Genomic DNA, 12,784 nt, shown 5'->3' with positions numbered 1-12,784 from the left:
AATAGGAATTTCTAAGGTTACAACCCATGAAGTATATAAATGATATGAGTACAAAAAGAAAGAAGTTGTGGCAACAGAAGAACCCTAACTGTCTGCCTCTGTTCCATCACCCTCCTGGTTGAGCTGACTTATCTCCTCACCACCATTGGTCACCCCATCTTCACGAGGAGAATCAAGCTGAATAACAGAGTTGATCTACTGAGTCTCAACCTCAATGGTGGTCGCAGAAGGGACCAGGGTGGACAGAGGAGGCACGTTCAAAGGCTAATCAGTGGTAGGAGTAAGAGTGACCCTGGAAGAAGCGATCTCCTGACACTCATAAAAAATATGCACAGCAGGAGTAGAAACTGGATCAACATAAGTTCCTGGGGGATCAATATCTAACTCCTTGTCAACCTCATCTGGAGTAGAACCGGTCTAGCCTTCAGCAGGAACGCGGTCGGTGTAACCTTCTAGGAACCCCTGTGCATACCTGAGGGCACCTACCCTGGAAAAGCGTGCATGAAGAGCCATCATACCACCATTTACTTTGCCAATAATGTTAAGCAGGGCGTCGCGCTCTTCCAAGGCCCTCCTCTCGAAAGCCATTCGAGCGGTCTGCTCATCACTAAATAAGCGCTGAAGTTCTCTCTTCTCAGCCCTAAGTGAGTCACGCTCAGTATGCCAGACACTCTTCTCAATTTGTAGAGCGTCCTTTTCATCCCGGAGAGTGTCTGCCTCCTTTTTCAGAGCGTCTCTCTCTTTCTCAACTTTGTCAAGCTGAACTATCAGCTCGGTATTTTTAGCGCAGATGATCTCATTTTCCTTCTTGGCTGCATTAAGGCCATCAGAAAACTTACGAGCCTTGGCATTCCCCAATTCCACTTACTTCTGCATGACCATCATACCGAACAAGGTCTACAGAGATATGCATGAATACTGGTTAAATCAAGCGCATGGTTAGAAGAGGTCAAGGGAAAAGACTATGAAAAGATCTGGTGATAAAAGGGGAAAAAGATACCTCCATGGCAGATAAGGGGAAGCGGCTGAACACTTCCTTTTGAGATAAGCCTCTGGCCACTTCAATGTCTTTGGGAGTCCACATATTCCTATAATATGCCATGGCGGTAGGACCATCCCTGAACATTGTCTCGCTCGGCTTCACGCTTGTCCCATCCGCTCGGACGAACCGAGGACTCCATGACGCCATTACAGAGGCAGAAGCAGTGGCTGTGACAGACCCAGAGGGTGGAGGGGGCCTGATTAGTGGAGACACGGGCACATTCGGCCCAGAGGTACGAACCCTTCTGGTTGGAGGGTTACCCTCTGGACCAGATGTACCCTCAGGTAGAGGCCTCTTCCCTTTCTCCTTCTTACGAGCAGCAACAGTGGTAGCGTTCTGAGGGTTGCTGACTAAAGAAGTTGTGCTCGGATTGGTAGGCAGAACGTTAATGACCGGGCTGGCAGTTACCACGGTCGGATTGATAGGAGGGGAAGTGCCAGAGATAGTGGCAGAAGAAGATGCCGAGGCAGGAGAAGAGGTTGCAGCAGAAGCGTCAGTGGTCCTTGGAGGGTCCTTCTTCCTACCAAAGGATGGGATCTTGAGCTGACTCATTGTATTGCCGAGGACTAAAAGGGCAAAAAGGTTATCTGAAGCAAGGAGATCTGAGCAGGAAGGAATGTTGTTCAGAACGTATTTCTTTAGGTAATTAACCTTATCCCTGCAAACACCATAACTCAAGTCATGTAATACCCCTAATTTTAAAAGGATAGTTTCGGTATTTATTTATTTATTTTTATTGTATTTTTTTAATTGTTTAATTGATTATTTGACTAATTGTTTATGTGTTTAATTGAATTAAGTGTTACTTGATTAATTGGCTACTTATTTATGTGTTATTTGTATTTTATCTAGGTGTTATTTGTATTATTTGTTTAATTAGATTGTGTGCTTAAATGATGTATTTGATTAATTGTAATTAATTGTAAATTAAATGATTAAATATTTTATTTTATTTTATGGTTATGGTTAGTGGTAATGGGCTAACTAATTAGGTCCCATGGACTACTTGGATAGGAGGTTGGATGGGTATGGATAATTACCCAAAGATAGTTCTATATTTATATATATAGATATATATGTATATACATATATATAAAAAGGAAAGTAATTTATTAATATTATAGTAACTTTAGTATTAATAAATAATCTGATGTATATATTTTATATATTTATATAATAAGGATACGTAACATGTTTTAAGTTACCTTTTTAATATTATGGTAACTTTAGTATAAATAAATAATCTGATGTATATATTTTATTTATTTAATGAGGATATAGATAGATTATATACGTAACATGTTTTAAGTTACCTTTTAATATTATGGTAACTTTAGTATTAATAAATAATCTAATGTATATATTTTATTTAATTAATAAGGATATACATAGATTATATACGTAACATATTTTAAGTTACCTTTTTAATATTTTTATTTTTATTTTTCTTTATTAAGTTGACTTGGATTGGGAAAAGGAATAGAGTTATTATTTAGCCTATAAATACACAACTATGGGTTGAAAAAGGAGTGAAAATATATCACGTAATATATTCTGGAGAAAGAGAGTTAGAGAGAGAAGGAGAAAGAGGAAGGAAGGAGGAGAAAACCCTTTAGAGAGAAGATCAAAAAAGAAGAAGTTTAACTTTCAATCCGAAAATTTAAGGCAAGTTCTTCTTCTATCTCTTTCCCTTTGATTCGTGTTTCTATACATGCTTAAGAAATTTCAGAATTTATTAAACACATAAAATTAAATAATTATGCATGTTTAATTGGATTAGAACATAGGTTTTATGAATTTGGTTCATATCTGTTCTTGTGTTTTGAATTGATAATTGCATGATTTTGATTTGATTTCCGGTGTGAATTTTTACATGTTTAAATTATGTATATTTCATATCGGTGGAATAATGGAACGTAGAAACATGCTTAGGATTCCTGAACATTAAATAGGAACTAGGTTTGGGTTTAAATAAATTTAAATAGACTCAATCATAATGATGCTTGCTATTTGAATGTTTTAAACAAACGAATGAATTTAATCTTTTAATATGTTTTAACAATTGAATTTAAATGTTTAGGATGAATTGGATATGGAGAATGCTTATTTGACGGAATAATAAAATATCATCATATGTATAAGATTCAGTTTATGTAGGACATATGATATAGGAAACTTAAATAAATAATAAGTCATTCCTATTTTGTGATAACTTGAAGTCATATTATCATAGTTATTTCTGGATTGTTTGATGTATTTCCTTAATCGTTACATCAATTGTTGAATTGTGTGATTTAATGCACCGGTATGGGACGGTGGCATTTTAGGAACTGATTAACTTATCAGTTAAGTCATACCTATTTTATATAAGGGAATGGATTAACTAAAATGTTAAGTCTTACTTATATTTAAGTCAAGTCAGCTGAACAAGTTGAACGACTTATGGATGATTAATCTATTATATAAGGGAATGGATTAACTAAAATGTTAAGTCCTACTTATATTCAAGTCAGGTCAGCTGAACAAGTTGAATGACTTGTGGATGATTAATTTATACCGGATAGGATGGTTACTAGATTTTATATATATAAGTATGGTGCCATGATATGAGCTTGAGTCTTAGGATCAATGGTTAGGGTGCGTATATCGCCAGGGATGTGTAGCTAGATATAGTGTAGTTGTGTACCCTGGTAGGTTTAGGTATTCATGCCCACTATATGTGCGTTTTGCATATTACCTACTATTCAGGTTGAGACAACCCTATAGTCTAGTGAGGTTCCTTTAGTGTATGTATATATATATATATACGGACTACTAGTTACTGTTGGATTGACTAGGATGTATACGTGTATCGGATTTCTGCTTGGATTGTAGTAGAGTAGAACTTGTTTGTGGGCCTGACCCACCATTATTTTTCAGGTGTTCGTCAGAAGTAGAGGTTGTTCGTGCTGAGCAGGGATCAGTCTACTTCATTCTTCCGATGCTACATAGGAGTTCCTTTACGATTCAGTTTCCTGATTTAGACAGTTATTGCTGTCATTTGTTTAGTTTGGATTTTCTAGGGGTCCACACAGTATGGATTTTCGAGTTGTATTTTGGAGGATCAGTTGTATCAGAAGAGTTTATTAATTAATGGAAATATATTCTGAGGTTTATTATTAGATTATCGTTTTAGTTTCTTGTCAACATTTTATTTATTCTTCTTTATTCTTTTGTACTCTGTGTTCGTTTATTATCAATTTGTTTTGATATCCTCGGGTATTCGGGTGTGGGCCTGGCCAACCCGCATTCAAAAATCCGGGGGGTATCACAAGTCATTACAAGGGATGCCCAAGGAACGGCATAAGAAAGTGCAAAAGCGAGGAATACAAGTTTCACAGGGACAATCGTTTTTATGTGTTTTATATTTCTTATACGAAGAAACAGAGCACATGCTAAAGGCGCTCGGGATTGGATAATCCTTTGCAGCCGTGGAAGACCAGGCCCCCCTAACCCCTATTATGTTATTTCTCCAACCCTTCTCAGATTTGATTGTGTCCTTACATATGGACTTCTTGTCAAACGGGTAGAAGTGGTAGAATGGTTCATCAGTTCGGATTTTGGTAACCTTGTAACAGAGGAGAAGATCTATGAGATCAAGATCCAGACCTCTGTCACAGGTCAGAAGCAGCAGAACGGATATGATTCTAAAGAAATTTGGATTTACTTGCAGAGGGGAAATCCCTAGTCTATTAAAAACATAGTTAAAGAAGGGGTGCAGAGGGAACCTAATGACGTTAAGATGAAGATGGGAAAATAAAACTTCGCCGGGAAAAAGACCCGTACCGGTTCTAACGTCTACATCTCTGGGACATACCCTAATTTGAACGTCATTGGGGAGATTAAGTTTCATGCGAAGGATATCCAGGTCGATTGTCATGATGAAAGCGAGCAAGAACTCTGGGAAAGTAAAGAAAATCCCCAGAAAGAAGAAATAGAAGCAAAACTAACCTCAAAGATTGGAGACTGCAAGGAGCACTGCGAGATCGCTGCAAAAGAAGCTTTCGCAAGAGTTCACCAGAAGAGATTCGATTTGATTCGAAAGGGACAAGCAAAGATTTAACTAACAGCAAGGCAGGATGGAGACGGTAAAGAGGAATGTGGGGGCATCTTTGAGACTTATAAAGACAAAGTGGGCCCGAAGGCCGAAGCGTCAGGAAAGCGAGAAGGTTTTTGAATCTCAAAGCATCGTTTCTAGGTTCAACCACCTTTTTTCCCAAGAGATCTTCTTGAGCCATCAAAGTCATGATTTGCAGCCATTAATAATTACCCCCTATTTTATTAGGGAGTAATTATGAGGGCAGTTGAGGATATCGAAGGTTGAGTGGGCCGGGTCTGACCCAAGAGGAGAGCATCGGGTTGGGCAGCAAGTTCTAGGCCAAGCTTGAAGACTAATACCACAGGCCCAACACCGGAGATCCACCGGATTGAGTCAAGCCCAAAAGGAAGAAGGCCCGAAGACTGAGAGCCCAGCATCAGAAGTTAGTTATAACACTTGTAATTGCCTATAAATAGGCATATAAGATATAGAAGAGGGGAGATAGAAAAATTGTGTAATGAATTATTAGAGAGGTCAAGAGAGATATTTTTCTGACATTTACATATCTAAACCTACCTTTTTCTTTTATTACCTTCAACTTGAACTAAATCACATCTCCCTACTGGTTCAGTCAATAAATCTTCCCTCAAGTGGAAAACAATCTAACCTTCAATAACAGGGCAACACTGTTTCAGACAACTTTTTCCTTTTACCTTACCTACCCATGAATCCATGATCAATGCTACAGGAGCTCTCTAATTAATTAATCATTAATTCAATATTTTATGTATTGTCAAATGCTTTCACTCCACCTAAAGACAACCAAGAAAAATGCATTTCCCCCTCCCCAACCCAACGTGGCTATTGACCAGATTTGTTTATCAACCTGACCAACTTGGGTAAACCAATGCATAAGATTAGGATATAATCTTAATACTTAAGGTAAACATATCAAGAATCAAAATGCATTCTTTGCTCAACCAACAGTTCCGCTGCTTGTTAGCACTTCATCACATGTCCACCATGATTCGTGTACTTGCGAGTGGTACATATAAAACTTACAACAAATATATACCCGATGTAGAATTCAGATTAAATTTAATATTCCTATTACCATTTTCAATACATGTAACAACAAATATATAACGCATATTGAAAATGGTAATAGAAATATTGAATTTAAATCACACTGTAGCGCTCTAAACTCTGCTTCTGCTGCCAATAGGCCCTGAATGAGATTGCCATTCAATGTTTCAAATGAAATATAAGTTTCAACATTGGAAATGACTTGATTCTCCATTTTTCCTGTCAAAAATCACATTAGCAAATCATTAAAAGAGTGCAAATCATCCCATTTCATATACTAAAACCCCAATAAAAATTCAAAAACATGTAAAAAACTATGTTCTTCGCAAATCAGCAAATGAATTAAAAAAAAAAAAAAAATCTGAAACAGAAAATTGATTATATAAACTAAACAAGCAATATGAACTTCAAATGCAATTATTTCAACCATATATAAACTGAACAAGCAATATGAAAAAAGACATGATAGAACTGAAAAAATTAAGTATACTGATGTTTTTTTTTTTTTTTTTTTCGGTAAATAAGTAATTCATTAAAAAAGAAAGAAATTACAAGAAGGTCCTTCAGCCCATACAAAACTGGGCATGGAAACAAGAAGTAAAAAGTCCACTATAGTGGCCCAAAGAAACCTACAAGGAAGTCTTTAACCGAGCTAGGCCTAAAAGCCCAAATATAACATTCTATATCCATAGCATTAACTACCTTCAACCACATACTCGGGTGGGATGACTCAACAAACCATGAAGAATCCACACTACTGGTTATGGTCGGGGAAGGTGTTGAGAAGTTGGGATCAGTGGAAATAGTGGTGGTGGTAGAGGTGGAGGATTTTGGGTGAGTTGAGTAGTTGCGAAATGGAAGAAGGGATTTGACTAGTCAGGCTCATAAAAAGAAGCTGGGAGATTCTAATCTGCTGCAATTTCTCTCGCAAAGGGGCATTCAACTTTCTTGACAGAGAATAGCTTCAGCCTGATTGCGTTGATCACTGAGTTCATTGTTTGGTCCAGAGGTAATGAGGTATTTCTAAACATTCTATTATTTCGCTCCTTCCAAATGTGATAAACATAGCTAGCCAATGTTAGCCTCCAAACCATAACTCTGCTTCTCTTAAGTTTTTGTTTCCAATTAGATGATGCCCAAATTAGGAAGTCTTTCCAAGAGTTAGGGTTTGTGTAGAACCCACATTTATGTTGAAGACCAGCCCATACAACTTTTGAATAATCACATTAGTGGAACAGATGTTCGTGATTTTTAGCAGCTCTTAGACAAAAGATACACACATTTGGTTGCATTGTGTAGAGAAGTGCAGGTTTATCTTGAGTAAGTAATTTTTCTTGAATTGCTAGCCACAAGCAGAAGGAGTGTTTTGGTATGGCATGTTTAAACCATGTGAGCTTATTGTCACGGGCCTAGAGATTTGGCGCAGCGGCACGGCCCGTGCGGCACCAAGGCGTTGCTTCAGCTCGCGCAAGCGCCCTGGTCAGCCACCACGACCTGCCCTCCCAAGGATACATGCTGACTGGTTTCGGCCTGCCATGGCCTCGTCAGGGGAACGGCTCCAGCTCCCGACCAGTTTGTGCAGGGATGGCCAACTCCCTTCTTCATAGTCAAGTCCACGACCAGCGACAAGCACCTCGAACTGAACCGAGTCGACCTGCCTGAACTCTGAAGAGGTACCATCCTGTGCTCCTGCACGCCCCTTCCCTGGAACCATTCCCAGTCAAACTCTGCTCTTTGCCAACCAGCATGCGTGTCTTCCATCCTCCAAGCGTCTTAGGAATCACTTCGTGACATTCTCCCCCACCCAAATCCTGCGACGTCCTCGTCGCAGTGCGGCGCTTCACTACTGCGTCCACTCCCTTCCAAAGTCTGCCTCCATGCGGTATGCTCGCCTTCCCACCATCGCTTCCTTGTGCAGCTCCCTGCACTGCACTCGCCCAATGATAGGCCTCGGACCAAGGGGACGTCCACTCCTCAAGGACGTGACTCTTCTCCGTCATGCCGCCTCCGCGACATCCCGAGTAAGCAATGGCCTTCTGCCGACTTTATGCTCGCCCTTCACCATGGTTTGCATCACCCAAGGACTAAGCACGAACTTTGGTGCGCGCGGCCCTCCGGCCCTTCAATGCGCAACTTCAACGGACGCCTCTTCCTGGGGAGATGGAGGCTCTCCCCCCCAACTGCATTGATTCCTCCACATCGACGCAACTTTAATGCACCGTCTTCATTCTCTGACCCCTCCCGGACCGACAAGGGGGCACCCTACCGTGCTTTACCCCAAAACCTGGCTCTGATACCATTTGTCACGGGCTTAGAGTTTCAGCACCACTCTAGCTGCTCCCGTGCGGCACCAAGACGTTGCTTTCACTCTCGCAAGTACTTGGTCAGCCTAACTCCCGTGCACACCTTAGCCAACACACTCCCCTCGTGCGCTTACTAGTGTTGTAGTTGCCCTCGCCCTCTCCTCACTTGGCTTGCACACTCACACACACTAAGGCACTTAAGTTGGCAAGGAAAGAACACTTCTATTACTTCAAAGAATGCTTTGTACAAGGCTAGCACTCAAGCTCTCTACAAGGCTCTCAAGACTCACTCTAGGACTTGTTCCCTGCAAAATGAAGTCCTACCTCTATTTATAGGCATCCCCATCCCTAATGGACGGCTATGATGCATTCTAACCAACGGTGGAGATTGATTATCTAGAATCTTCTCCCACCTTCTTCACACTTCCATACTTATCTACTAGTATCTACAACATTCTAGAATTCTCCATACTACTCCACACAACTCTGGAGAACTCTAGAACCTTCCACACACTTTTACACATTTCTACACATATCTAGAATCTTCCACATAACTCTAGACTATTCCGGAAGACTCTAGAAACTCCATTTGCCATGCAGCGTCCTCCTCAGCGTCTGCGTGTCGCCTGCGTGGCACAACCTCCATAGGCGGGGCGTGACATTCTCCCCCACCCATTTCCGTGACGCCCTCGTCACGGTTTCTTCAGCTGACCCAGCCTCTCGCAGGTCATCAGCACTTGCGCATATGTCCTTGGCCCAAACGTACGAGCGCCCTTCGGGAGATGTGAAGTCCTCATGAGCTCCATCGTGTTGACTGCCACCTCTGGACTCTCCTTCCTGCCCACGAGCGGCACCATACATGCGGCCTTGCCTTCCTCGCCTCCAAGTATCATCAACGCACCAAGGCATGGTAGTGGCGCGGCGTTGTTCCTGTCCATGAACTCCAGCCCCAGCACCATGTCGTGGTCGTCCATCTCCGCAACTTGGAAGTCAGCCTCGCCCTTCCATCCTTGCATGCATAGCTCCACCTCCTTGCACACTCTACTCACGCGTGCCTCCTCGGAGTTGACGGCCTTGATCCAGCCCTCCGTCTTGCGCATCTCCAAGCCAAGTCGTTGCGCCTCCTCCGGGGTAATGAAGTTGTGTGTAGCACCCGTGTCTACCAACGCTTGCACGGCTTTGCCACCAACCTGCGCATCCACATAGCGCACCCCAGCTACCTTCTTTGCCTTGCCCTTCTTCTTGGTGTCATGCGCCATGCTACTCAGCATCTGCATAGCCCCCATGCACCTATCTTCATCGCTGCCCGCATCGTCCACCCTGCCCTTGCCCTTATCCTTCACAAGGGCGCTCATGGTCTTCTTGTTGGGGCAGTGTCGCAATATGTGCGGCCCTTCGCACAAGTAGCGCTTCGGCTCCCACTTGCCCTTATCGCGGCGCTCCCCTTTGCCACTAGCCTTAGACCTCTCTCCATGGTCCTTGCCTTTATCATGGCGTGGGCGTCTCTCCTCATCGCTGTGCTCATCATCACTTGACTTGGGCGAGCCCCTTTTCTTGAAGCGACGGTCTCCCCCACCTTTACCGTGGTCCCTCCTGGGAGACGTGGCCCTCTTGTCATCGTGCCTAAAGTCTTCAAGGCGCTCCGCTATAGCCATTGCGGATGCCAAGTCTCTAGGCTCCCTCATTCTCAGCTCTGTGGCTACCCAAGACTGCAACCCATCAATGAACAAGCACACGCGTTCTCTGACCCCTCCCGGACCGACAAGGGGGCACCCTACCGTGCTTTACCCCAAAACCTGGCTCTGATACCATTTGTCACGGGCCTAGAGATTTGGCGCAGCGGCACGGCCCGTGCGGCACCAAGGCGTTGCTTCAGCTCGCGCAAGCGCCCTGGTCAGCCACCACGACCTGCCCTCCCAAGGATACATGCTGACTGGTTTCGGCCTGCCATGGCCTCGTCAGGGGAACGGCTCCAGCTCCCGACCAGTTTGTGCAGGGATGGCCAACTCCCTTCTTCATAGTCAAGTCCACGACCAGCGACAAGCACCTCGAACTGAACCGAGTCGACCTGCCTGAACTCTGAAGAGGTACCATCCTGTGCTCCTGCACGCCCCTTCCCTGGAACCATTCCCAGTCAAACTCTGCTCTTTGCCAACCAGCATGCGTGTCTTCCATCCTCCAAGCGTCTTAGGAATCACTTCGTGACATTATGCCAGTGGGTAGGGGGGATTGGTTGGGTAATAGCAAGAAGGGTATGTTTAAGGGAATATGTCTTGTTGGGAGATGGAGTCCACTGGATGGTATCATTGCAATGAATGTTGGGGAATGGTAAGTTCCTGATATTGCAATAAGGTAAGACTATATTTGAAATATGTCTAGGCCATGACCATTGGGAAGTAGTAAGTAATAAAGATACTTTCATAGATTTGTTGAGTAACCAACCCTGTCTATGATTGAAGTTAGACAATACCTAATAGAGAGGTCCACATGGGAGCCAATTGTGAAAGAAAACCATTGTTGATGAGCCGTTGTTGATGATGTGTTTGACAAAAGGCTGTGCCAAAGTTCTATTCTGTAGAAGCTTTCTCCAGAACCAAGAGCTGTCACTAGGAATAGAAATGTCCCAAAGGCTCTTGTTTTTTACTAATTTCTTGAGTGTCCATTCTTTCCAAATTCTAGTTGAGTCATTAGAGCATAAAGTCCAGATATGTCTCAAAATTGAGGCCTTGTTCCAAAGTTGTATATCATAGATGCCCAATCCTCCTGCATGTTTAGGGCTGCACACATACTCCCATTCCACCTTAGTACTTGTTCATTGCTTTGCCTGACCATAAGAATCTTTGCATTATTTGGTTCATCTTGTCACACACTTTAGCTGGTAAAATCAGGAGGTTTGTCCAGTAAATATGCATGTTGAAAAGCATAGCTTGAATCAACTGTAACCTTCCTGCAAAGGATAGAGCTCTTGCAGTCCAACTTGTAACTCTAGAGAGCATGCTGTCAATGATGGATTGGCAGTCATTTGATGTGAGTCTAGTAGAGATTAGAGGTAGGCCAAGGTATTTGACAAGTAGCTCAGCACAAGGGAATTGAAAGATGTTGTATATGGTGTTTTTGGTCTGATGTGGAGTTCCACTGAAAAACAAATTGCTTTTGTTAGGGTTAGGGGTGAGGCCAGAAAGGTTAGTGAACTGATGTTAGCAGCTATTGATCCTGTAATACACTCAATCTTCCGATAGACAGCTGCTCAGGTTTTGACATGTTAACAAAAGTTGAATTACAAAGTACATATATATATATATATAGTCCAGTTGATTTTGATTTTCGATTAAAAAATTAAGTGACTGCATACACCACCCACTTACTGAGCAGTTTATTTTAACTTTTTTTTTTTTTGGACAAGTGACAGAAAATTGTGTTTAATGAAAGAAATTAAATACTCCTAACTCTAATTGTTTCTGTCACCAACCCACTTCATGTTTGTTTGCAAGTTCATAACTACCCAGAGTACAATAGTATTATCAAACACATTAACTATCAATATTATTAGCAAGCCCATTTAACTGAGAAAGAGATGACTTAAATAGGTACGGATACCCCAAAATAAAAAAAAAATTACCAAGAAATTGAATGGAACTCCTACAATAGAATGCTTACAGTGAAATTGCAGAGAAGTAGGGTTGGGTCGGCCTCAAATTTTCTGAAGCAACCAATGGAAGAAGTTCCAAGTTAGATACCAAGAAATGGAAAATCGACCTAAACCAATCTTTGAACACAAAATCCAACAAAACAAAAAAATACACACACAACCGAAGAATGCTTGTAAACACACTACCACTAGCATGGACCATTTTCAGAGGACTTACACAAAATCTAATCATGAGCTTCTTCTTCAAAATCTCCGGTCAGTGTTGTGGGATTTTTGGTTACTGGTGTGGTGAAAAATATTGCCTCGTCGTTGCCCATTTTGCCGGTTCTGGCTCTGAAGGATGTGTTGTATGTATAGAGAGTATGGAGGGGGAGATTGGAGGGAGAGAGGTCGAGAGAGAGAGAGAGAGAGTGTAGATTGGAATCCAAAGGGTAACATCAGGTTGCAATTGACTGTGAATTGTACGATAAAACCATCCAAATCTCTAATGATCCTAGCCGTTCATCAAACTATAAGAACTATTTGCCTTTATTTTTTCCGATGTGATGATATCACAGAATTTATCACTCTTAGTTGGGAAATGTAAATAGGAGAAATGGGTCCGGTTAGCGCACTTATGGTAATCA

At 42.0% G+C, this 12,784-nt stretch overlaps 1 long non-coding RNA gene across 1 annotated transcript; it reads right to left on the bottom strand.

Annotated features, from left to right (window-relative positions):
• Nucleotides 1–6,012: 6,012 nt before the first annotated feature.
• On the bottom strand, nt 6,013–12,582 carry LOC132267699 (uncharacterized). The gene is made up of 3 exons (XR_009469057.1): nt 12,376–12,582; nt 12,167–12,209; nt 6,013–6,425 (listed from the first exon to the last, which is right to left on the bottom strand). It is a non-coding gene; the product is annotated as an uncharacterized LOC132267699 (long non-coding RNA).
• Nucleotides 12,583–12,784: the final 202 nt, after the last annotated feature.

The sequence above is a fragment of the Cornus florida genome, unplaced genomic scaffold (genome assembly GCF_030987335.1).
Source record: "Cornus florida cultivar Cherokee Brave unplaced genomic scaffold, ASM3098733v1 CherokeeBrave_3.0.0_Hap2_Chr07, whole genome shotgun sequence".
In the NCBI taxonomy this organism is placed as follows: domain Eukaryota; kingdom Viridiplantae; phylum Streptophyta; class Magnoliopsida; order Cornales; family Cornaceae; genus Cornus; species Cornus florida.
This window is presented reverse-complemented; position numbering and strand designations above follow the sequence as displayed.